Genomic DNA, 27,334 nt, shown 5'->3' with positions numbered 1-27,334 from the left:
TTATTGGCTGTGTATGCTTTTGTTACAAAATGTTTATAAAAACAAACCTAACGTTTTTCATTAGGTTAAGGCAGCAACTCATGTGCCAAAAAGAAAAGCCCGGAAATTATATGTTAAGGTATTTGGCCTCAACTTCTATGCCATGTAAACAGTTGACATGTTCTGCAGGCCCTTCTGCAGGACTTACACCTTGGCCTCCGTGCACCAATTATTTCTTTTAGTCTTTCAGCCCCAATCTTCTTCTGCAGGTTAGGAGAACACTAAAGCTCAAGAGACTCTGTTTGACAAGAATATAGTTTAATGGCAGTGTTTCTCTGCCATTTCTTAATAGGCCTGCCTGAATTTTCTCAACTTATGGCACCGACCATGCCATCTTTCAGACAGTTTGCACAAATTGTCTGCATTTCATAAACATTTAGAGCTCTCACAATCTATAATGGTGGAATCAAGTTTAACACCTCTGCCTTAGCTATACAAGCTCTATCTCATTAGTATAATCTTGTCTGTTTCCAACAACATCAGGCTCATGACTCTCTAATCTAAAGCAAAGGCAAAAAGATACCGTAGAATATTTGGTTCCTAAACTAATTTTCATTTGTTTCATATGTTTAGCTTATTTCTCATATCCACCTTTTAAAGACTGGGGGTTCTTAATATATGTGGCAAAGCCCATATTCCTCATGCACTAGCAAGAGCAACTGAAAACTGGCCAATTGAGGGTTTATGATAGACCCCAACATGGTAAAGGAGTGTGTTGTGTTTTAGTAGGAGTCTAAAAGCAGAGAGCCGCTGCACCATTCCCTGTCACCACAAGGAGGTGCATCATTCTACTCTTGGTTCAGCAACAGCTTTTTCAGAATTCTGTGAAAAATCTAAATGCTGCCAGATTAATGCAGGAGATTATCATTATGTGGGAAGATATTCCATGCACAACATATTGTTTATCTATTTGTAGGGAAAGATTCTGAGTATGTTTTGATAGGCCATGAGTGAAGCATTTTGTCAAAAAAATGTAGTATTCCTTTTTAAAAAAAAGGAAACATTTATCAGAAAAATATATCTTTCGGTATGGTATATCTCTAGCCTGTTTTCTGAACTTTTTTATTTATTTATATACACCCTGTATAGGTTAAAAAAAATAATGTCAAGAAAACAGTGTAGAAAATGCTGGTGACTCTTTAAAGGGTCTGTAGGACCAGGAGAGCTCCTAAAAATCTAATCTTTAAACTGGGCTCTCCATGCATTGAATGTCATCCACGCCATCCTTATCTGCCTCTCCTCCCCTGCTCTCCCAAATACAGACGAGCCCATGGCCATCTGATTTCATAAGCAGAGAGCAAGTGCAAATGAAGTGTATGTTTGATTCAGGAAATAGTTTATAACAGTTTTGATGGGTCAAATCAATCTCCCAAGATAAACAAAAGGGCAAAAACTCCTCAGGATCTCTTTCCAATCTTATCTGAAATAAAATTCTTTCCAAGTGCCAGATATATGGCAATTAGCTAATCTCAGTGTATGCTGAAAACCTTATATAATGGAGTCAAATGCTGCCTGATTCCTCTATAGAGGGGATTTTTGTGTTGAAATTACCATCTTGTCCAAGGTTGTGATATGTGCCAATCCCACAGAAATATAAACTGCTGCAGATACACCAAGATAGACAGTGCAGAGGAGTGGATTAAATGCCTCTTCTCCAGCACTACTTCTCTGGTTGAATCTTCCCCATGACTGTTTTGATCTAAAAGCAACTTCAAGCCCATGGCAAATATGAGCATGGATCTCCTGGTGTCTCATTTAGGTTGGCTCATACCCGAAACATTTTGAATGTGAGACTACTCATTTTAACTCTGGCAATTTCAAAGGCATATTGTAAAAAAAAAAAATGCTATCCTGTGAAAGGTTTAGGAAATGATTATGAAAAGAACCCTTTATCGCCCAGTGTTCTAGTAAATGCATAACTTGCCTGTCCTATGTTTCTGCAAATAAAGTAGTGTGTCTATGTTTGTCAGTGTTTCTTGTGCTAATATTTAGAAGGCAAATGACCTTCAGTTGAAACTGCTTTTGGAATGTATTTTTTCCAAGAAGTTTTTTTTAATGGTTTTAAAATCTTTTCATCAAAGGAATGTCTTCAGTCAAGAAAATATGTACATATGCACATTCCATTTAATTACATAGGAAATATGCACTTGGGCACTGGGGGAGTTGGGAACACGCTTTGACCAGAAAAACTTCAGTTCATGAATATAATTTAAAAGATGAACATATTCTGGTTGTGAAGTAAAGACCATGGGCATGAATAATAATTCTATCTTATGCTTTTCCTAACTCATTGACTTTTAAGTTGAACATTGGCTATTGCACTGAATATCCACAGGTAGCTCTCAAATCTGGGTAATTTGAAAACACAATGTACATATGTTTTGTTACATTCAAACTGTACACACCACATAGTATGTTCACTTATTTATTTATAAAAATATTTGTATACTGCTATTTTGTTAAAAACGTCAAAGCGGTTTACAACATGTTTACAACCACCACCACCACCACAGAATTTAAAAAGCAAACATTACAAATACAATAAAAACAAAGGTCAGTTGTTGCAAAAAAAAAAAAAAAAAAGCATGTTCTTAATTGCTTGCATAAGCCTGGTGAAACAGAAAGGTTTTCAGCAAGCTCTTAAAAGTTAAAACAGAAGGCACTTGCTGAATCTCTGTTGGCAGAGCATTCCAGAGAACTAGGCAGATGATACTGAAGACTTGATTTTGTGTCGATATTAAATGAGCCTCGCCAACTCGATCTCCTGCAGAAGATCTCAGTGACTGAGCTGGGATGTAAGGGTTCAGGCGGTCCCTAAGATATCCAGGACCTAAGTTGTTTAGGGTTTTGTAAATTAATACAAGGATCTTGAACCTGGCTCAAGGCCAGCAAATCATATCTATGACATATTCCAATGCTCTTTTCTATTGGGTATCCAAACTCAAGAAGTGCTCACAGGAATAAGTCCTTTATTGGAAACTGGAAAATATAAAATAGAGGTGGCCATCCTAACTGTGGCTGATGTGAGTTATAATTCAGCAACATCTGGAGATCCATAGGTAGTAAAGAGAGTCTTGATTTCTCAGGCAGCGAACTTGTTTAGGGAAGTGTAAACTGGAAAAGTGTAAACTTTTCAAGTGAGAGTAAAGTGATCCTGGAGAGGCATGATATGAACTGTCAAGAATATTCTCTCACTCATGCTTAGAAGAGTTTTGTTGATTTATCTTTGTTGTCTCAGAATCACAAAAACTTGTAGTAGTTCCCAGCATAGTAACCTATCATATTATCTTTTCCAGCTACAATTCTTTGTCTTAATAGAAATGAATGACATAGAGAAAATTGTAGCCTTCGCACAGATGGTTGTCTTTTTATATATTAGGATAGCTTTTAACATGCACTTGCAGTGACAGAATCCTAAACTTTGTAGATGTTTTACTTTTTTGTTTGCTTGTAGCTCCATCTAGTGGTGGATGAGTTTCTTAATATACTGTATTTGAAAGAGTTCAGCAAACGCATTACTGAAAGGTAGAAATTCAGTTTCCTATTTTTTTACTTGTAACTATCAGGAACAGAAACAGATAGAAAGTTCAGCATTGCTGTTTCTACCGTATACTGTTACCTAACTGGTGGCTTGCCTGCAGAGCATAATTATAAACAGTAGATCCAACATTGCAATTGTTGATTGTTATTACTGAGCTGCAGATACTACTGTTGTTGTTATGTGCCTTCAAGTCGATTACGACTTATGGCGACCCTTTGAATCAGTGACCTCCAAGAGCATCTGTCATGAACCACCCTGTTCAGATCTTGTAAGTTCAGGTCTGTGGCTTCCTTTATGCAATCAATCCATCTCTTGTTTGGCCTTCCTCTTTTTTTACTCCCTTCTGTTTTTGCTAGCATTATTGTCTTTTCTAGTGAATCATGTCTTCTCATGATGTGTCCAAAGTATGATAACCTCAGTTTCATCATTTTAGCTTCTAGCGATAGTTCTGGTTTAATTTGTTCTAACACCCAAATATTTGTCTTTTTCACAGTCCGTGGTATCCGCAAAGCTCTCCTCCAACACCACATTTCAAATGTGTTGACTTTTCTCTTATCCGCTTTTTTCACTGTCCAACTTTCACATCCATACATAGAGATTGGGAACACCATGGTCTGACTTTAGTGTTCAGTAATACATCAGCAGACACTAGTAGTTAACATGTTTCCATTTTTCTATTATTTAATTTGTGTATTGTTGTTCTGTTAGGGTGTTTGATTAATGCAAGCTGCTGTGATTGATATGAATGTATTAGAAGGGAAGGATATAAATCTCGTGAGTAAATAAATGCAAGTATTTAGGTTGAACAGTTTGCTGTGCACTTTACTGAAGAGAAATAAAACTAGCATACATGAAAAGATGGAAACACAGTTGATCTTTTCCAAGTAGTGATTATTTATTTTTATTTTATTTAATTACATTTCTAGACCGCCCTATAGCAGAAAGCTCTCAGGGCGGTGTACATCTATTGGACATTCTAGTTAACAACACTACTGTACATATGTATCCCTACTTATTTAACTGAAATAGCACATATAATCTCGTTGTGTGGGCTTTGATTTGTTTTTGTAAATGATACAGTGTTAAATAGGAGGTATAACTTTTAACAGTTATCTCATGTGCTTATGAAAAGGTTTGTGGGTTAAACATTAACAGACACAGATAAATAATTATATACTCCACATGTGAATTGCTTTGCTAGATTGGGCCAAAGGTCTGTATAGTCCAGCACTCCATCAGTGGCCAGCCAAGCTAGATTCCTTCTCTCTGGCTTTGTAACTCATACAATGACAGATTAATTGTTACTCATATACATTGGCAAGTCTATTAGATTAATGACTGAATATGAAGTTGCTAGTGTTTGGGGATAAACAAACACCATACTTGCTTAGAAGCATTTGAATCAAGCTATTGTAGTGGAAGTGGGAAACTCAATCCCAGCAGTGTTGATTTTGGACTTTATAATCTGAGTGTAAGATCATATTAATGTTTGCCCCAAAGGAAGTCAGCATTCCAGTACTGTGTTGCAATGACACTTTTGAATATAATCCCAAAAAGTGTTATGGGACATAAGCTGTTCTGCCTCTAGGGGAAGGGTGTTGCCTTACTGAACAATGCAGGCACCTAACAATGCTGGACTTGTGTTGTCTACAGTGTAAACAGATGTTTCTGTAACATCAGTTTCATGAGACATGGCTTTTGGATGTCGATAACGTACAAGAAAACCGAGGAAGCCATATTTCCCAGTGCAACAGAAATAATATAGGCTGCTGTCATCTGTACAATTAGATATACCCAAAGAAACATTCATATGTGTTTCACTCTGTATGCAGCAAGTGTATTTTCAACATATCCATCATGTGTCATGCTTGAAGGGGAGAATCATACCTGTAATCACACAGGCAGTAGCGTATGGTGTTGTGTGGTAGAGCTGCAGAGCCACCCTCCTGACACTGGCATGACTGCAGCTTACCTAGAAGGTGCAGGGGTGGGATAGGGTGGCAGCAAGGTCAGAGCTGTGGATGTGCAGATGCAGATAGTGGGAGCACCAGATTGATTCTGTTGGTGTGTCCAGCCAGTCCTGAGTGTGGTGCTGCCCTTCTCTATCCCAGCACTGCCTATGTAAGCTACGATGATGCTGGTGTCAAGAGGGCAGCTCTGTCAGGTCTCAGCATCGGGGGATTCCTCATCAGAGGAAGACCAGGAGGCTCCTGTCTTGGACCCAGCCCTGGGTCAGGCTGCATTTGAGGGTGAGGAGCCAGGGTCTTGTGATAAGACTGTGGACGGCCCTTCTGCACCCGGGGCAAGTTTGGCCTTGGACATCAAGGCTGAATGGGTCCCAAGCCCAAGGGAGAGGCAACACCTCAAATGCCAGCTGAAAACTTGGCCCATTCAGAAGAGTGCCTGACTGCAGGCCTGGACTCTTCAGGAGCAAAGTTCTTGCTTCAGGTGTTTAATAGGAGTCAGCTGAGGTTTGGGGTGTAGCTCCAGCATAAAAACCCCAGTGCTAGGCTGGAAGAAGTCTGGAACAATGTCTATACACGATGTCTGTACCTGGCCTGTTGAGTCCAGACCTGACCCTGGATGTGCCTCCTGCCTTGCCCTTGCCCTGCTCTGCCCATGGACTGCTTGGATCTTGACCTTGGACTGCTCTGACCTTGCTTCTTACCTGACCCCGTTGTTGTTGTTGTAGACTGTATTTGTACTCTGACTTTGGACTGGCCCTGGACACTCCATGGCTCTGCCCCACCACACCAAGTGCTACTGTGCATAGGTGGCCCATGCCAGGTTTCTTTTGTTCAGAAACAACCTGTCTCTGAGTACCAGATCCTGGAGACAAACAAGAAGAGAGAGCCATCACTTTCATGACCTCTGAGAATACCCAGAAAATTTCACTGTGGGAAACAATGCTAAACTAGATGGACTTTTGGTCTGATCTATCAGGACAGTTCTTTTGTTTTTAGTAGTAGATCCTAAATAGTACCCGTTCTCTCTCTCTCTCTCTCTCTCTCTCTCTCTCTCTCTCTCTCTCTCTCTCTCTCTCTCTCTCTCTGTGTGTGTGTGTGTGTGTGTGTATCCATCCTTTCTGATCATGACATCTACTCCAAAAAATGTGGAGCAGAAATTGTTTTAAAAAAGTATTGCAACACCCTCTGCCTACTGATGTTTCCACTATACCAGTCTTTTCCTTGCTTGACCCCTGCTCACACTCTAAGATGGGAAAATATGTGGTTATCTTTTCCAAGAAATCTTGTGAGACAAGAGGGTGGAGGGAAAACCACTGATAAATCAGGCAGATAGGAGAAGTTACACTCTAGCCTAGGTTAATTTGCAGAAGCATTTTGCATTGACTTAAACTGAGAAGCAATGAACAGTTGCTTCCAGGATTGTCAGTTTTGAACAAGGTTTCCTCCTCTGTGACAAGGGCACTTAAAAATGAGGAGAAGTGCTAGTATGAAAACAGCCTGAGATATGCGCTAGAACAAATGTGTACAAATACTTTGCTGTGTCTTGTGTACAGATAATAACAAGAGATTTGAAAATATTTTACAGTATGAATGCCTTTTTGTCAGCTGGCAAATGTTCCACTGTCATTTACAGAATGGCAAGTGTCTGTGTTTTTACTGGCCACTAGATAGGAAAGAGATCCAAAATATTTGTTATAGCGAAAACAAACCCAGTGGCCAAGATAAATCATTGTAGCCCCACGTTCTCGGATCCTTCTCCAATCTATGTTGGGTCATGGGAAATTTTGTAAGGCCTCACTTCCAGGTCTGTCCAAGCAAAGTTCTGGCAGGCAGCAGTTATGGTATCTTGAGGTTAGAAGGAATCAAATTCCTCTTGGCTTGTAAATATCAGAAAATATCTATGACCTTATATGCCTGTGCAAACCTTAGGAGATCGCAGGTGCTTATTCTGAAATGGACTGACCCATCCAGGGGAGTTGCTTTGTCATAGATACCAAAAATCAACACAGTCAAGCACCCTAGAGGGAGAGTATAAACAATATATCCCTGCGTATGTCCATCTTCTCTTTAAAGAGTATGCCAAATCTAGTACTACTCATGTGTAACACAAGCAATGTGCAGCTCGTTGGGTGAAAATGTGGACTGGGATTTACATTTGAATGCACATTAGAAGTACATCCCATTCATAGCAATACAGTGCAAAAAGACTACATCTCCACTTGGATGTGCAACTTATGGCTAAGTTCCTAATGCAAGCCGATGATACATGCACACAAACCTCATGTATGTTTGTTGTTATGTGCCTTCACGTCAACTACGACTTATGGTGACCCTATGAATCAGCAATCTCCAACAGCATCTGTCGTGAACCACCCTGTTCAGATCTTGAAAGTTCAGGTCTGTGGCTTCCTTTATGCAATCAATCCATCTCTTGTTTGGCCTTCCTCTTTTTTTACTCCCTTCTGTTTTTGCTAGCATTATTGTCTTTTCTAGTGAATCATGTCTTCTCATGATGTGTCCAAAGTATGATAACCTCAGTTTCATCATTTTAGCTTCTAGTGATAGTTCTGGTTTAATTTGTTCTAACACCCAAATATTTGTCTTTTTCACAGTCCGTGGTATCCGCAAAGTTCTCCTCCAACACCACATTTCAAATGAGTTGATTTTTCTCTTATCCGCTTTTTTCACTGTCCAACTTTCACATCCATACATAGAGATCGGGAATACCAGGGCATCTGACTTTTCACCACAGTATTAATTCCTGTTTTACACAGATTTAATCACATCAGTTTTGCAACCTGCTTATCTCTGACTGGAACCACATTGGTATGTGTGTGAATGTCAGACGCTTCACAGAATATGACCTCTCCAAGGTCATTCTCAGAGAATAGCATTGGGTGACTGTCTTTCGGCCCCCTGGCAGTTGTGCTGTGGAGTGCCACAGGGTACCATCTTGTCGCCCATTCTGTTTAACATCTATATGAAGTCCTTGGCAGAGGTCATCAGGAGATTTGGGGTGAGGTGTCAGCAGTATGCTGACGATACCCAGCTCTATTTCTCTGTAACATTTCAATCGGGAGAGGCAGTGTAAGCCCTGGACCACTGCCTGGACCAGGGCTGTGGAGTCGGTATGCCAAACCTTCGACTCCGACGCCGACTCCTCTATTTTTCTACTGTCCGACTCCGACTCCAACTCCACCCAAAATTGCTTCCAACTCCACAGCCCTGGAAAGGGCTGTAAATGTCTTTTTAAATTGGAAGCTCTCATAGGAGCATTTTTATCGCTGCCTGAATATGCGCTGATCTTGGCATCACAGCATTTGTCTTCATCTGGGTGCTGTGTCATGCACTGACACACAAAATGTTTTCCATCTTGAGTTATGGTGAAATGCTCAACTACAGCTGACTTCATGGGAAGCTTCTTTGACATTTTGAATTTATATTTTAAAAATACTGTCAATCAAAATTTATTTTGAAGCCGGAGTCGGTACATTTCTACCGACTCCGACTCCACTCAGAATTGCTTCCGACTCTGATTGCATGACTCCGACTCTGACTCCACAGCCCTGGCCTGGACTTGGTGGTGGGCTGGATGAGGGCCAGTAAACTGAGTCTGAATCCTAGCAAGACGGAGGCACTGTGGATTGGTGGTTCCTGAGTTCGCAGAATAGCCTGACTACTGGTTGTCCACTGGTAACCTCAAGGCTGGATTACTGTAATGCGCTCTATGTGGGGCTGCCCTTGAGATTGGTCTGGAAGCTGCAGCTGGTGCAAAATGCGGTGGCGAGACTGCTCACTGGAGCAGGGTATCACCAACATGTCACCCTGCTGCTGAAAGAATTGCACTGGCTGCCCATTTGCTACCGGGCCAAGTTCAAGGTTCTAGTTTTGGTGTACAAAGCCCTATACAGCTCAGGACCAGGATACCTGAAAAACCGTCTTACCTCTTATATACCCAGTTGATCACTGCACTCTGCAGTTGAGGGCCTCCTGCAGATACCATCTTATCGAGGTCCATTCTGCACAACATGGGAAACTGATCTTTAGTGTGGCAGTACCTACCCTGTGGAATTCCCTCCCCTTAAATATTAGGCAGGCACCATCTCTGTTATCTTTTCGGTGCCTATTGAGGACTTTCCTCTTTCAACAAGCCTTTTAAGTTGAGACCTATCCCTGACTGCATCTGTGTTGGAATTGCTTTTTAATATTTTTTAAACCTTTTTTTCTGAACAATATTTTTAACCCTTTTTATTTAAGATGTTTTGAAAGCTTTTTTTAAAAAAAATGTTTTTAAAGTTGTTTTGTTTTAATGTATTTAAAGGTCTGTTTTTATGATGTTTTAAAGTGTTTTTAGTGCGTTTGTTTGCCGCCCTGGGCTCCTGCTGGGAGGAAGGATGGAATATAAATCAAATAATAAATAATAATTTATAATATTGGAAAATATGTATTGCAGTGAGCTTGAGGGTACAAGACATTGAATGTGAACAGTGGGAGGTGGAAGGTGCTTCCCAGTTCCCATCCACATATGAACTCTAAAGGAGGAGCTGTCACCCAGCCATCAGTTGATGTCCCTTCAACTTAACAATCCAAAGATCTGTGAGGAAGGTCAGCCCTATAATGAAGCATGTGTCTCAGGTGGTAGATCAGATGAGTGGTAGATACCACTTCCCATCTACTGCCCATGAGGCTGCCTGCTGTTGCCACCAGCGTGGCTAACTGCAAACCACTTTCTTGTCTGCCTGCTGCGACTAAGGTTGTTGGAGCTGTTGGAGCAGCAGTAGCAACAGCTGCCCGCCTACCATGCCCACCTACCCATTCACCATGGATTCTTGCTGCAGTCAGGGAAGCCACTGATGGTGCTTCAGCAGGCCTCTCTAAAACACCACAACTCACTTTGAGGGAGGGGTCCTTCCTCAGAACAAGGCATTGTGAGCAAGGTGTGCCTGGATATTGCTTGTGCCACTGCTGTGTTGAATTAATCGTGGTAAATCTTGTTTAAAAGTTCACAGTTTCTCTTAAATCTTTAGCAGAGTCTGTTAAATGCTGAACAGTATTTGCCACTGTGGCAGTAAAGCAGTGATGGCACAAGCAATGTTTTGGACCACCTCAGCCACAATACCTCACCCCTTCTTCAGAGCACAGCACTGAGGATGGCCCCAGCATGAGTGGCAGGACAGGGAGGAGGCCTGTCTCAGGTGATGCAAAGTGCTGCACCGGCCTTGTGCAAGCAGTTTGCAAGGGGCTGGTTATTTCCCTTGGGAATCAGGCACTGCTTTCCAGGCACAGCTTTCCAGTGTTTTCTAGGTAGTTTTTTTTGCATCATGGTTTGCTATGAAGGAGAGCCAGTGTGGTGTAGTGGTTAAGGTGTTGCACTACGACCTGGGAGACCAAGGTTTGAATCCCCACACACCCATGAAGCTCACTGGGTGACCTTGGGCCAGTCACTGCCTCTCAGCCTCGGAGGAAGGCAATGGCAAACCCCCTCTGAATACTGCTTACCATGAAAACCCTATTCATAGGGTCGCCATAAGTCAGAATCGACTTGAAGGCAGTCCATTTCCATTTTGCTATGAAGAGCTGCCCAGGAAAAACTGGGGATGAGGGCAACAGCCCACCTCCTGCAGAGGGCCCTTTGACTTTCTTATGTAGTTGGTTCTTATGCATGGATAATTTTTCTGAGCGCTGGAGTCAATTGGATTGTGCCGATTTTGGAAGAAGAAACTTGAATGTTTTCAAGGATAATATGAAGGGAATAGAGGAGCTCTTACCTGTCTCCACTTGGAAGCTGCCTGGCACTGAGTTTGACTGGTATCATCCTAGAAGAGGAGTGGAAACCTGTGGCTCTCCCAAATATTGTTGGACTACAGCTCCATGACCATTGAACATGCTGGCTGTAGCTGATGCAAGTTGGAATCCAAAAACATATGGAGAGTCACAGACTCTCTACTCCTACCCTAGGATCTTATAGGAAGTCCCCTCCACAATTCTACAAATGTCTCAGAATAGACCTGGGCAGGTTTTGTGAAAAGGATCATTTAAAGCCCTCCCCATGAGATGTTTACTCCCACCTCCCCAGTTATTAGGAATAAAAACTGTCTGGTTTCTCCACCCACCCAACTCCCCTCCCATGTGCTGTGTTGGTTATTGTCTTTTTGTTTTTTAAATATGTAGTATTGCTTTATTATATTATTGGAGAAATATTAAAAAATATGTCACCACTTTTTTTTTTAAGCCTCACAAGTCCTGCTCCTTAATGTTTTCCCGTTCCGTGCCCGGTACCTGCCGGGCAAAAGGGGCGTGTTTGCGGCTGCTGCCGAAGCCAGGCCGCCATCAAGGGTGTGTGCGTGCGCACGTGGCGCGCCAGCGCGCCGTCGTGACGCACAGTAAGGAGGCGGGGCAGCTGAAGGCCATTTAAGGCCACTCCACCAGCCTCCCGCCCTCCTTTGAATCTTGGCGGCGGAGGCCTTGTGGCGGCGGCTGCTGCGCGCCGCGGGGAGCCTTCCGGCCGCGGCGGGCCCTTTGGCCTCCCGCCCTCCTTTGAATTTTGGCGGCGGAGGCCTTGTGGCGGCGGCTGCTGCGCGCCGCGGGGAGCCTTCCGGCCGCGGCGGGCCCTTTGGTGCGCCGGCCTAGCGGGGGCAGCGGCGGCAGCGGGACGCGAGGGGCCTTGGGGCCGCGGCGAGGCTCGGGAGGCCTTCCGGCCACGGCGAGGCCTTTGATGGGCCGGCCTCGCGGCTGCGACGAGGCACATGGGGACTTCCAGCGGCGGCGAGGCACGGGAGGACTTTCAGCCGCGGTGAGGCCTCTGATGGGCCGGCCTTGCGGCTGCGACGAGACGCGTGAGGACTTTCAGCCGCAGCGGGGCACGGGTGGCTTTCCAGTTACGGTTTCAGTTTCAGTTACCCCTGAGGAAGAATCTTTATTCAGAACATGTCAGGCCTAAACAAACTGCACTGCTATGGGGGCACCTTTGATGCTCTTCTGCTCTCTCCTGTTTCTTTCCTTCAAACTATCACCTTCTGATTCCATCATTTATCATAGAAATAATGTTTGGGATTAAGGGAAACACAACAACCTACTTCTAGTTAAATAGTACCCTAGACTTTCTATCATAAACCTGGAATATGTGGAGTAGGGGGAGAGACAATGTTTAAAATTTAATTCTATGCTGATAGTAAAAGAGAGATTGAAAAGGCCAAATATGTCTTACAACCCAGGGCATGTGTGTCTGTGTTTTAAGTATGCAGAGAGAAATGTTTACTTTAGCGGAAGGTGAATTACAGTCAGCATTTTATGGATTAAATATAATTTGAAAAGAACAGTAGGGAAAAAGGTTATTTTAAGGATTTTCTATTTAAACTAAACAAAATATTTATGCAGGCAGGCTTCTGTGCAGAACATAGAGGCAAGTATTCATGGAGAGCTCCTGTCTGTTTCTCTAAGCATAGTAATGCAGCAGGTAAAGGGATGATGCATAGACGAAGAGCTGCCTCTCTCCTCTCCTATGTATTTAGGTCCAGTTCCACACCTTATGTGGCAATTGACATTGCCACTTGCTCACTACATGTCTCTCACAATGCTGTAATGGGTGGCAAACCTCCAGTTAGGGCCAGGAGATACTTCTATTGGGGTCCCCTGCCCATTACAGAAAGCAAAATAGGAATAGACTCCTTTTCTCGATACTGAAGTGTATTTTTAGTTTAAACTAAATGTTACTTTTCAGTTACCCAGGGGCAGCTGGATACCTAGAGAGGTAGTGGGCTATCTGACACTGGGGGCATTCCAGGGGCAGCTGGAAAGGGGATGCTTTTATTAAGGGATGTACTGAGAAGGCCATCCCACTTCCTCACTGTTTTGCAAACCAGGAAAGTTCAGAGAAGGGGTTAGTCAATTAGGGAGAACTTCACCCTCCTGCTGCCTGTGGCCGCCACTTCTTTTGCAGAATAACCTAGAAAGATGCTCTGTCATAACGTAGCGGCCATTTGGATTGGAGCAATGCAATGTAATTACAAAGAGCAGAGGCTTTCTGATGAGGGTGGGGGGCAGCTGGAGACAGAAAGGAGGCTGCAGGAGCCAGTAGGGACCCCCAGTTAGTGCTGCAACCTCACCTCCAAAACTACTTCAACTCCAAATGCAAAGGGGAACTCATTCCCCCTGTTTTCACTGTCAAGCTTCTCCCCCCCCAAATACGTTCTTCAAAACCCAGGTAAAATATATGAACCTTTCCATCAGTTAAGTCCCATAAACCTCTGTCCTAAGACCCATTTAATCTGTGGTATTCTGAGTAAACACACATAGGATTCTGCTGTATGTGTGCAATCACATGCACCCTTCCGGGGGAAGAAGTAACGATACACTCGGGGATTTTCTCATAAGTAAGTATGCATAGAATTGGTCCAATTCATATTTCTCTGAGTAAATTATTTAAACATAATGGAATTAATCACGTGCAGGCTGCACATTTGCTTGCATCTTCTCTTTAGCTAGTTTACAAACTGGTCTGTAGATAAGGTGCCCACCTTTTTTACAGGCCTCTAGTCCTGTGCTTTTAAGAGTCATCTGATCTGCAGACATTAGAAGATGACATTGCTTAACTCCATGCCATCTAATAACTGCTGAATACGAACCTGCTATTAAAGGCACAACAACAAGCCAGAAGGATATGTGGGGCCAGGGCCCCCCAAAGGAGTGGGAAGCAGCCCCCAGCAGAGGCTGCTTGAGAAAAGTGTCCCTTCCCAGCTACGCTCGAGGGCTATGGACCTTGCTTGCAGACTGCCCAGTTATGGGGAGACTCATTTTATGATGTGGTTTTTCTTTATTATGCGGTTTTCCGGATCCTATGGACGCACTGGTCCAGGGGACAATTGATGAAGACACACAGTTGGGCAGGGTTATTGGCCCCTTCCCATCATCCCCTACCTCTGCTCTCTCAGTGCCCCCCCTGTATAGTGCCCAAAGTGGCAGTGGGCAAAGTCTACCTGATCCACCATCCGTCATACAAGTGGGGTCAGTCAGTGATGGCTTCATACCAGATAGTCTATGCACAGTGCACTACACTTCATTCAATATAGTGCGCACCTGTGGCAGAGATGCCTTATGGGCAAGTGTGGCAGCTAATCTGCCTGCGTTGCCAGCTGTTACACATGGTGGATTTTGAGCTGCTGAGTTTTGCCTTTTAGGTCAACTATGCAGCAGAGCATTACCTATGGGCTGCTGTATTCTTGCATGGAGCACTTCAGCCCCTTCTGGGAAGGGACAGCCAGGAGACGAGAGGCCCCAGAAGCGGTGGGGCACTATTTTCATGATGTCCAGTTCTCGGGTAGGGCAGACTTTGGGTGCATGTTAGCGCTTGATGGCACAGTTTATAGCGTAGCTATGAGCTGGGGAGTTCTTTTGGCAGCTGGGAAAGTGGAGGATCCTGCCCCAGTGTTCACCTTCCAGGGTATTAAAATCGACTTTTGGACCCAGGGCTGCAGGCTGCCTGGAAAAAGCTTGAATTGTTGCAGATCAAGATCCTGAAGTTTTCAGGGGCTGGGAAAGTGTTTGCTTTCTGCCCTTCAGGTATTGGGGGCCTTCTGCGGTGGGGTTTATAGTGCCATAACAGGGATTTCACAGCCTCACCACAGGTTCAGGGTTTTGGCTGCCTTATGCGCCAACCTGCGGTGTGGCCCCCTCCGTTCCTGCAGTGCGTCAATGGTGTTCCAGTTAGAGGAAGGACCGACTCTGCTAGTCCCATACCGCATACTGGGAGATGGGGGAGGGGAGTCAGAGATGGTCAGGGCAGGAGGGGACTCCTGGGAGTTGGGGGATGGCAGGGGCTATGCAAAGCGTGGCCTATTCCTAGGAATCTCGTCCTGGAATTCATCACAGATGGTAGGAGTAAAGCTTGTCTGCCAGTGTGTCGCAAGGTAGGCTTGCAGGGGGCCTTTAGGACCATTCACATGTCTTGGGATATGTCATGTGCTGGCCAGCTGGCCCATGCACACCCCCATACCCCTTATCCTCACCCTCCATGTTCACCTGACCCGCCAGGGATGGTTGATCAGGGAGGTGCCCTGTGACCATCATGCTTCAAAGCTCAGCGGTTACATGTAGCACCCCTCACACTTAATTTTGGAGCCTTCCGGATGGGGGGTGGGGGTGTTTGGGGCCAGGTCAGACTTCCCTTCGAGCCATCCTGGGGTCCAAGGTTTGTTTCCAGGCAGACCAGGGGTACAAGAGTCATTCCACATTATTTTACCCTCCCCTGGACTGGACACTTCCCCATGACGGCGACATAGTGTTTTTGGCCGGAAGCTATAGGCCTGGCTGCCTGATATTCAGGGGGAGGGATCTTCCCTCATAAAGTTTCGGTCTAGTGTCGCGATGCCTGGGAGCGGACCCATGGGGGTTTGAGGGCCATGCCCCCCGGAATTGGGGTTGCCTACCCGGCAGTGGAATTGCCTACCTGGGACGGTCTATTTGGTTTTGTATATGCAGGTGCAGGCCGCTAGGAGGTGGAAGTAGGGGGCGCATGGAATACATTCACCCCAGGGGCGAGTCTGAAGGTCTGGGACCCAACTGTTCACGATTGTTTCTGTTTTTGGCAGGTTGCTGGACGGGGATGGAGCAGATGCGCAGTCTACTCTGCAGCCATGGCATGAGCTCATAGGCTGGCCTTGGGGCCGCAAACGCACATTGGTTCACAGCTGGGCCTCTGATGGTGGGCCATGGTTTGGTAACTGGGTCGACAGAGTATGCGCTGGAATGGTCTCCTACCCATGTCGTTCCAGCAGGGTTCAGGGCAGAAGGTTACTGAAGGGCAAGACATGTGAGAACATGCAGTTGAGGCCACAATAGCCTCTGGTCGTCTGCTATGGTCAGACAGGAAGGGCAAGGCCCTCAGTGGCAGGCATGTGAGGACATGCAGCTGAGGCCTTGGTAGCCTCGGGTCGTCTGCTGTGGTCAGACATGGAGGGCAAGGCCCTCAGTGGCAGGCATGTGAGGACATGCAGTTGAGGCCACGGTAGCCTTGGGTCGTCTGCTGTGGTCAGACATGGAGGGCAAGGCCCTCAGTGGCAGGCATGTGAGGACATGCAGTTGAGGCCACGGTAGCCTTGGGTCGTCTGCTGTGGTCAGACATGGAGGGCAAGGCCCTCAGTGGCAGACATGCTTGGACATGCAGTTCGGGAGGCAACGATGCCATCCTCCTGATGGACCTGCAGAGGGGTCTGCATGAGATTCTTATCGGGTGTGGGGTAAAGGGAGACTAAGCAGAGGCTTGTCCCCCTTTTGTGGCAAAGAAGTGCGGGAAAAGGTTTAAAGGGAAAGGGCAGCTAGGTGACACCTTTAGGCACCTTTGGGGGCGATTGGCGGTCCGGGGGCCTGCAGCTCAGGGCTATACGGCCCGGGGGGCAGAACACGGGCCGCCTTTGGGGCCAACGTGCCTCATCCGCTCGGAGTTTCACGGCTCCGGGGGGCGGTGATGCGGGTTGGACCCCCTACACATCTTCAGGGTGTGGCTTGAGCTGGGGTCTGGCATAGGGCAGCCCCGGGCTCAGGCAAGGTTTAGTCGCCCTATGGCTGCAAGCAGGCTTTGCCTGGATCATCAGAATGCTCCCGCACTCGATTTCCCCTCTGCAGGTTCATTATTCTAATTGATTCCGTTTAATAAAGTGGCCCATGATTTAACCCAATGAATGGTGTTTGTGTTTTATTTCGGCAATAGGCCGCAATCCCGTTCCGTGCCCGGTACCTGCCGGGCAAAAGGGGCGTGTTTGCGGCTGCTGCCGAAGCCAGGCCGCCATCAAGGGTGTGTGCGTGCGCACGTGGCGCGCCAGCGCGCCGTCGTGACGCACAGTAAGGAGGCGGGGCAGCTGAAGGCCATTTAAGGCCACTCCACCAGCCTCCCGCCCTCCTTTGAATCTTGGCGGCGCCCGCCCGACCCTCCCTCTACTGCAGTGTGATTCATTTGGTCGCTACGGGGCCGACTAGGAATTTTTGGCCTGCCTGCCTCGCTTTGCTGGCAGGTTTCTTTTGCCTACTCCACACTGTGGTTGGGGGGACGGGTCAAGGGTTAGCACGGGTGCCTTTGGGGTTAATAGGCTGATTGGTGTGTTTTTAGCTTCAATATGTCAACGGTCACTTGTGGCAAAGAAGTGCGGGAAAAGGTTTAAAGGGAAAGGGCAGCTAGGTGACACCTTTAGGCACCTTTGGGGGCGATTGGCGGTCCGGGGGCCTGCAGCTCAGGGCTATACGGCCCGGGGGGCAGAACACGGGCCGCCTTTGGGGCCAACGTGCCTCATCCGCTCGGAGTTTCACGGCTCCGGGGGGCGGTGATGCGGGTTGGACCCCCTACACATCTTCAGGGTGTGGCTTGAGCTGGGGTCTGGCATAGGGCAGCCCCGGGCTCAGGCAAGGTTTAGTCGCCCTATGGCTGCAAGCAGGCTTTGCCTGGATCATCAGAATGCTCCCGCACTCGATTTCCCCTCTGCAGGTTCATTATTCTAATTGATTCCGTTTAATAAAGTGGCCCATGATTTAACCCAATGAATGGTGTTTGTGTTTTATTTCGGCAATAGGCCGCAATCATGTATTTGTAACTTTAATTTTCATAAAAGTGCAGCTGACTCCAGGCAGGACTAAAGTAACTATTCAGTATACTTTCATTTATCTTAATTACTGATGAGGATTCAAAAGACAGAGTCTTCAGTATTCTGTTAGCTACAAAACAATCTGGGACGTTTGGTTTAGGAAGTTACAGAATAAATGTGGACAACCCCTCTCATATGGGGTTTCCCCCTCTCGCAGCATTCACTGTGGAAGATTCATTGTTCTCTGTCTCTTCAGAAATCTAGAGGATGAAAGCCAACTCTGAATATATGGTTGTTGAGCTAGGTCACAAGTTGAGTTCGAGTAAGCTAGGTTTGTTTGGCTGGAGATAAGAACGTAGCAGAGCTAGTGAAGCAAGATAGAGCGTGGATTTGTTTGAGTGTTGAGTAACATGGACAAGATACTGATATGTGTCTGGTGCCTCTGTGATGGATGCTACATGTCAGTGTCACTGTTCATGTAAATATTGTCTGGAAAGCATCAGTTGTACATTTCCTACCTGCCACTTTAGATTTGAGAATTCATTTAGTCTTTGCTTAGAGTGAATGCCCTTTATAGCCATTTCTATACATTGAGTCACCATGCTGTACATGTTGGGTAGCTGAGACTTTGGGAGATTTTAAAGAGGAGGAATATTAAGAATGATACCATATCTTGCCATCAATGTACATGTCATTTTATATAGTTTTATAAGGGGGGGGGAAAGCCCCTACCCTCGATATCCTGGTTCTGTAACCCCGTTTCTGTGATCCTGATAATCTAGATTCTTTTCAGGGTACAAAATCTCAAAGCCAATTGCCTAAATCCTAATGCTAATAAATCAATAGGTGAAGACTGAACTGTGCCATTATCAAATTCAAGTGCAATTTGAACTTTGTCACCTTTCCAGCATTCATACCAGGAGGCCTTCCACGGTGTTAAAAATAAATTAACACTGCTTGGTCAGTTCAAAAGACGCAGTAACATTAAACAGCTTGGCTTTACAGCAGCAGGACTTCATCTAGCTGAGTAATGAAGAGAGCTGAAAACTCTACTTACATGCCATATATGGCTGTATGATTTCAACATGTCTAATAATAATTACAATGTCATGTTGTCTTTTCTGGATGTGCTGCTTGTTTGAACTGCTTTCTGCTGGAGCAGGCTCATCGCTAGTTTTGTTAAAATACGTTGAATACTATAACAGTGCAAACAGTATACAGTACAGTGGGACAGAAAGCCAGCATTTTTAGTTACTGCTAAACCATCTCCAGAATGTCAGTGAACAGGCTGTCCTTCCTCACCTTCCTATTCTCCATTTCATTTGGGTCCACTCTCAAGGGTTAGGATTAGGGCTTGAGACAGCTAGATCAGGGCCAGTTCCACATTTGCAATAAGCAGGAGACAGTTCCCATTGCTCCACAGAAATAATAGCCTGTACACTGTACTGGTGTGAGCAGGGCCTGTGGAATATAAAAAGGTGGAAACTTCATTGGATAATGAAAAGAGGGATAAATTTATAGACAAGAAATTATTGAGGCCATTCTGCTGCCATTTGAGTGAAACAATATTAGACATTTATTGCACACTAGATCTGTCCACTAGAGGGAAATGCGATCACAAACAGTAACCCAGTGGAATGCAGCAGAGTGCATATTTTGTTTGAGATTTTCCATTGTTTGATTCTTCAAGGTAATAAAACCAATATTTTCTTTTCAGTACTTGTTTCCTTGCTAAGTCTGAAAAGGATAACAGAGAAACAGACCAGTTATTTCATTTTTAGCATACCTAAGATCTTGTGCTTAAAACTCCCCCCCCCCGGCGAGGTCATCGCAAGTTTATTTGCCCCTGGCCATACAAAGAAATGGGTGGATGTAGTTGAAGCTCTTTTCATTTCAAATGCTCTGGGAGTTGCTGGGTGTGGAAACTGACTCTGGACAAATGTCAGTTTTTTCCTACACTTCCCCATCTGCATTTTTAAAAAGAGGTCTCAACGTATCATAAGTGCACCATTATGGAGATAAATTTTGACATTCTGTTTAACCTAAGATATGTCTCATTCAATCCCAAGGGCATCTGTTGCTATGGAATCTAGGCTAAACATTTATTTTAACAAGCACTGAATTAATAAGGTTTGCTATATTTTGATACCCTTTCCATTGCATTTCCGAGCTAGAAACCAAACCACCAGCCCACATAACATACTAATGGCTGACAGGCTCCATGTAGATTTGAAACACTGAGCAAGTGGATACGTAGACTCCACAGATAACTTTATTTACCTGCAAGTCTGATGGGAATCTTTGCCTCTGTCTGGAGCCATATGCACTTTGAAATTTGGGAGTATCTAGCAAGGGTCTACAACTTTAGGCTTGGTGGCCAAGCTACCCCCCTCCCAGTCTTTCCCACGGGAAAGAGCCAATGCCAAAGGGCAGCATCCAACACCCCTGTCCTGACCTTTCCCCAGGAAAGGCCAATGGGAGCACCCCCAATTGGGTGCTTCTGTTTGAAAGCACCCTGAGCACCTTCCAGAGGTGATGTCTAAATCTTCCCCATTCCCAAAGAATGTGGAAAGTGTGCCTGGTTGGGGCCTGCTGCTTGTAGGCTTCTTCAGCACCTTTAGGCAGCAGTGTCCAATTCATCCCTCACCTGCTGTTTCTGTTACAGGGTAGAAAAGACCAGTGGGGAGGGACGCATACTGGCTTGGAGTGGCATAAGACATCATACACACACAAACACCCTTTTTCAAGCAGAAGGTCAGCAGGGAATGTGTCTACTTCAGTGCCATTGCTCAAAGGCATCTAACTATCTTTTCCTGAGCACTTTCCAGCCGCAACATCCAACATCCCCTCCACCTGCCTTTCCAGAGGAAAGAGCCAGAAGAGTCTGTACTTAGGCGCCGCTGCTTGAAGGGATTCTTTTAGGTACTGGCTTCCAACCCTCCGTGCCTGAAGCAGGAAAGACTGTTGAGCAGAGGGGTTACTGGCTTGGGCCTGCCTTGCCAAGGCTCTTCTGAGGCCAAGGCTCTTTAGGTGTTTTGGTCACTCAGAGCAAAGCAACCAGTCTTCCTCACAACTCTGGAGCTGGGCAGGTAGTGGAGAACGGCGGGGGGGAGGGGGAAACTTCAGGTGCTAGAAGTCGAGAAAAGGAATATATTACAGGTCTGATAGATTTTTAACTGGGTTCGTATGTTTTTTATTTAGGCTGTGCTAGGCACACACACACATTTTAAGTTCTTGTAATTTTTTATAACAAATAATTTGATGACTTTTGGTATTCATTTAGTATGAGTTTATGAAAATGTATTCATACTTTATTCTATTTTATTATTTATTATTATTTATTGCACTTTTAAACCGCCCTTTAGCAACAGGCTCTCAGGGCGGTGTACAACAGAATAAAACCACATTTAAAACCAGCGAATGTGGATTACAACATATAAATATAAAAACACATTAAAAACAGATTAAGACAAAATTAATAGAAATTACAATTAATTAACTATAACATTAAAATTAAAACTAAGATTAAAATGCCTGGACAAAGAGGTAGGTCTTTACCTGGCGCCAAAAATATATCAAAGAAGGCGCCAGGCGTATCTCGTCAGGGAGGGCATTCCATAATTTCTTAGTCGCCCATCTGGCTGGCTAACCAGTCACTCTGGGCGACGTATAAAATAAGCAAAATAGCACAAAATGACACGTCAATACAATAACATTAAAATCTAAAAGCAATGATGTTAAAATCTAGCCCACCCCAAAGGCCTACCTGAAGAGCCAGGTCTTCACAGCCCGGCAGAAACTCATTGTAGAGGGGGCCTGGAGGAGATCATTTGGAAGGGAGTTCCATGGGGGGGGGCAATTGAAAAAGCCCTTTCTCTAGTCCTCACTCATTGTCCTATTTTCTATGCAGTGGACATAGTGATCCAGTGGACATAGTGTACTTAGACTTTCAAAAAGCTTTTGACAAGGTACCTCACCAAAGACTTCTGAGGAAGCTTAGCAGTCATGGAATAAGAGGAGAGGTCCTCTTGTGGATAAGGAATTGGTTGAGAAGCAGAAAGCAGAGAGTAGGAATAAACGGACAGTTCTCCCAATGGAGGGCTGTAGAAAGTGGAGTCCCTCAAGGATCGGTATTGGGACCTGTACTTTTCAACTTGTTCATTAATGACCCAGAATTAGGAGTGAGCAGTGAAGTGGCCAAGTTTGCTGACGACACTAAATTGTTCAGGGTTGTTAAAACAAAAAGGGATTGCGAAGAGCTCCAAAAAGACCTCTCCAAACTGAGTGAATGGGCAGAAAAATGGCAAATGCAATTCAGTATAAACAAGTGTAAAATTATGCATATTGGAGCAAAAAATCTGAATTTCACATATATGCTCATGGGGTCTGAACTGGCGGTGACCGACCAGGAGAGAGACCTCGGGGTTATAGTGGACAGCATGATGAAACTGTCGACCCAGTGTGCGGCAGCTGTGAAAAAGGCAAATTCCATGCTAGCGATAATTAGGAAAGGTATTGAAAATAAAACAGCCGATATCATAATGCCGTTGTATAAATCTATGGTGCGGCCACATTTGGAATACTGTGTACAGTTCTGGTCGCCTCATCTCAAAAAGGATATGATAGAGTTGGAAAAGGTTCAGAAGAGGGCAACCAGAATGATCAAGGGGATGAAGCGACTCCCTTACGAGGAAAGGTTGCAGCATTTGGGGCTTTTTAGTTTAGAGAAAAGGCGGGTCAGAGGAGACATGATAGAAGTGTATAAAATTATACATGGCATTGAGAAAGTGGATAGAGAAAAGTTCTTCTCCCTCTCTCATAATACTAGAACTCATGGACATTCAAAGAAGCTGAATGTTGGAAGATTCAGGACAGACAAAAGGAAGTACTTCTTTACTCAGCGCATAGTTAAACTATGGAATTTGCTTCCACAAGATGATGCAGTAATGGCCACCAGCTTGGATGGCTGTAAAAGAAGATTAGACAAATTCATGGAGGACAGGGCTATCAATGGCTACTAGCCGTGATGGCTGTGCTGTGCCACCCTAGTCAGAGGCAGCATGCTTCTGAAAACCAGTTGCCGGAAGCCTCAGGAGGAGAGAGTGTTCTTGCACTCGGGTCCTGCTTGCGGGCTTCCCCCAGGCGCCTGGTTGGCCACTGTGAGAACAGGATGCTGGACTAGATGGGCCACTGGCCTCATCCAGCAGGCTCTTCTTATGTTCTTATGTATGTACTCTAAGCATGCGAGAGGCCAGTGATGTGGGTTCTTTCCATCCAGTTGGCATCATCTCTCTTAGCAGGATGCTGATTGGATGGGATCAGCCCCACCAATTATGTTGATTAGAATTCACATGCAATCTCCACCTGTGTGGGATCATGCACAGTGAAATAGTTCCCAGACCTCTGGGGATGCCTGTGAGGGGAGCTCAGAGAGAAATGGAAGAGAAGGGCATGAATATTCGGCCAGCATTCAGCCAAAAAAGAGCTCCATAAATCATGTTCCAGGCATGTGATGATGTCCCTGAAGACCTGGACCCCAGGAATCTTTTCTGTGGGCTCTTTCAGGATGTGGGACTGCTACAATGACAGGAAATTGTAGGAAATTTTTAGAACTCTGAAGTGTCCATACCATAATATTCAGTGACCCCTCTTTGTCTCAGCTGCTTTCCTCATAACTATGCCCCCTCCCTAAAGAGGACCTGCTTTTGAGAATGTATGCAGTCTACAAAAGTATTTCATCATATGGTTTGGAAGATACCAAGGCAGTTTCTTCAAGGCTTGACTGTACTATTAGATTGAAATGTAATGCTCAGAGTATCTTGAGCACTTTGGCCTTGAAACAGCAAAACTGTGCACAAGTTCATGACCAAACTACACTTCTGCCTGACTTCACTCATCATGAAACTTGAAGTGACCCTAGCTGGCTGGCTGTTTGTTTTCACATAGTCAGAGCTTGTGGGCAGACTTCACATACCACTCTTTGACCAGAAATATCAAGTTGACAGGAGATGGTGGTCAGTTTAAGACTGATGGTTTGACAAAGTATGGGACTAAAAATATGGTTTGGCACAGAAGTTTAGCTGGGCGGGGAGAGAGAAAAACACTGTTGTGTACTAATGTTTCAGGTTTCCAGTAGTTCTAGAGAAATTATGGGACTTTGCTGTCTCATATTTCTTGGGTGCTTCAGCCCATATTTTAACACAGGAATTCTTAAACATTGGTGCATTGTGGGCCAGCATATCCTCTTTCTTTAAGGTTACCACATGGACTTCAAAACTAAATTTAAATTCTTTCTGCATTCCAGTTGGGATCTCATGGCTAAGCCACCAAAAACCACAACCTATTCAATAGCTGTAGCAAAGACTATTTTAATTTTATTATACCCTATATATTAGATATATTAGATAAGTGTCCGATCTAACCTGGAGTCCTGTTTCAACTGGTGTTTCAACATGACTGCCATGACTTGTACACTCAGAGTGGCCCTTTTGCCATCATGATCAGCACACTGTAGGGGTCAGGTTATTTATAAAGCCCCCATGTGGAGGTGGTGCTTCATACACATGGTGCTTCCATGTAAATGCTTCTCAGCTGCAAGCATGGTAGCCATGCACTCCCCAAAACCTTCTCATGTAGTGTAAACTGGCCTTTATATAAGCAGCCATACGTGTTGTGACCTTTAAAAAAATTAAAAGGTATATACATTTTGCTAAATAAATAAAAAATTCATATAAATAAATATTTGGGACTTGAAAGGAAGGTGGCACAGGGTGGGGAAGATGGAATCACAGAAAGCCCTTCTCCTTTACTTATGTTAGCTGATTCCTCTGCTGGATTAAAAGCTGTTCTGCAAGTGGCAGAGTAGCACTGCATGTCACCTACGGCAGACTAGAGAAAAGCAAATGGGGGCTCAAACATTTGACTATTTTTGTTCATCTTAATGTTAATTATTCTATTTATAAATAAAAGAACATACGTTAAAGAATCAGTCATTCAAACAGAAAACAACTGGGGGGGGGGGAACAGAAGAGAAGTGATGGCAAAATCCAAACTCAGTAGCTGCACTGAAGATCTTAAATGGCCATTTGAGAAAGGCAATCCTCCCCCTATACCTACATCCTGTGAAGAAAACAGCATATCATTTATACACCTCCCCAAGAAACCCATCCCAAGACTTGGTGCCATAACAGAGAAGGCCTAGCACATTCAACAGTTCTCATCTAAGAACATAAGAACATAAGAAGAGCCTGCTGGATCAGGCCAGTGGCCCATCTAGTCCAGCATCCTGTTCTCACAGTGGCCAACCAGGTGCCTGGGGGAAGCCCGCAAGCAGGACCCGAGTGCAAGAACACTCTCCCCTCCCGAGGCCTCCGGCAACTGGTTTTCAGAAGCATGCTGCCTCTGACTAGGGTGGCACAGCACAGCCATCACGGCTAGTAGCCATTGATAGCCCTGTCCTCCATGAATTTGTCTAATCTTCTTTTAAAGCCGTCCAAGCTGGTGGCCATTACTGCATCTTGTGGGAGCAAATTCCATAGTTTAACTATGCGCTGAGTAAAGAAGTACTTCCTTTTGTCTGTCCTGAATCTTCCAACATTCAGCTTCTTTGAATGTCCACGAGTTCCAGTATTATGAGAGAGGGAGAAGAACTTTTCTCTATCCACTTTCTCAATGCCATGTATAATTTTATACACTTCTATCATGTCTCCTCTGACCCGCCTTTTCTCTAAACTAAAAAGCCCCAAATGCTGCAACCTTTCCTCGTAAGGGAGTCGCTCCACCCCCTTGATCATTCTGGTTGCCCTCTTCTGAACCTTTTCCAACTCTATCATATCCTTTTTGAGATGAGGCGACCAGAACTGTACACAGTATTCCAAATGCGGCCACACCATAGATTTATACAACGGCATTATGATATCGGCTGTTTTATTTTCAATACCTTTCCTAATTATCGCTAGCATGGAATTTGCCTTTTTCACAGCTGCCGCACACTGGGTCGACAGTTTCATCGTGCTGTCCACTACAACCCCGAGGTCTCTCTCCTGGTCGGTTACCGCCAGTTCAGACCCCATGAGCATATATGTGAAATTCAGATTTTTTGCTCCAATATGCATAATTTTACACTTGTTTATATTGAATTGCATTTGCCATTTTTCCGCCCATTCACTCAGTTTGGAGAGATCTTTTTGGAGCTCTTCACAATCCTTTTTTGTTTTAACAACCCTGAACAATTTAGTGTCGTCAGCAAACTTGGCCACTTCACTGCTCACTCCTAATTCTGGGTCATTAATGAACAAGTTGAAAAGTACAGGTCCCAATACCGATCCTTGAGGGACTCCACTTTCTACAGCCCTCCATTGGGAGAACTGTCCGTTTATTCCTACTCTCTGCTTTCTGCTTCTTAACCAATTCCTTATCCACAAGAGGACCTCTCCTCTTATTCCATGACTGCTAAGCTTCCTCAGAAGCCTTTGGTGAGGTACCTTGTCAAACGCTTTTTGAAAGTCTAAGTACACTATGTCCACTGGATCACCTCTATCTATATGCTTGTTGACACTCTCAAAGAATTCTAATAGATTACTGAGACAGGACTTTCCCTTGCAGAAGCCATTCTGGCTCTGCTTCAGCAAGGCTTGTTCTTCTATGTGCTTAGTTAATCTAGCTTTAATCATACTTTCTACCAGTTTTCCAGGGACAGAAGTTAAGCTAACTGGCCTGTAATTTCCGGGATCCCCTCTGGATCCCTTTTTGAAGATTGGCGTTACATTTGCCACTTTCCAGTCCTCAGGCACGGAGGAGGACCCGAGGGATAAGTTACATATTTTAGTTAGCAGATCAGCAATTTCACATTTCAGTTCTTTGAGAACTCTCGGGTGGATGCCATCCGGGCCCGGTGATTTGTCAGTTTTTATATTGTCCATTAAGCCTAGAACTTCCTCTCTCGTTACCACTATTTGTCTCAGTTCCTCAGAATCCCTTCCTGCAAATGTTAGTTCAGGTTCAGGGATCTGCCCTATATCTTCCACTGTGAAGACAGATGCAAAGAATTCATTTAGCTTCTCTGCAATCTCCTTATCATTCTTTAGTACACCTTTGACTCCCTTATCATCCAAGGGTCCAATCGCCTCCCTAGATGGTCTCCTGCTTTGAATGTATTTATAGAATTTTTTGTTGTTGGTTTTTATGTTCTTAGCAATGTGCTCCTCAAATTCTTTTTT

General features: G+C 44.7%; 1 protein-coding gene across 11 annotated transcripts in view; it reads left to right on the top strand.

Moving 5' to 3' along the window:
- Nucleotides 1–27,334, top strand: part of NAV2 (neuron navigator 2) — a 444,626-nt gene that overhangs the window by 248,006 nt on the left and 169,286 nt on the right. The gene's annotated exons all lie outside the window — the stretch shown is intronic.

Source organism: Rhineura floridana, chromosome 2, assembly GCF_030035675.1.
Source record: "Rhineura floridana isolate rRhiFlo1 chromosome 2, rRhiFlo1.hap2, whole genome shotgun sequence".
NCBI lineage: Eukaryota > Metazoa > Chordata > Lepidosauria > Squamata > Rhineuridae > Rhineura > Rhineura floridana.
Note: the sequence above shows the minus strand (reverse complement) of the source record. Positions and strands in the feature narration are given on the sequence as shown.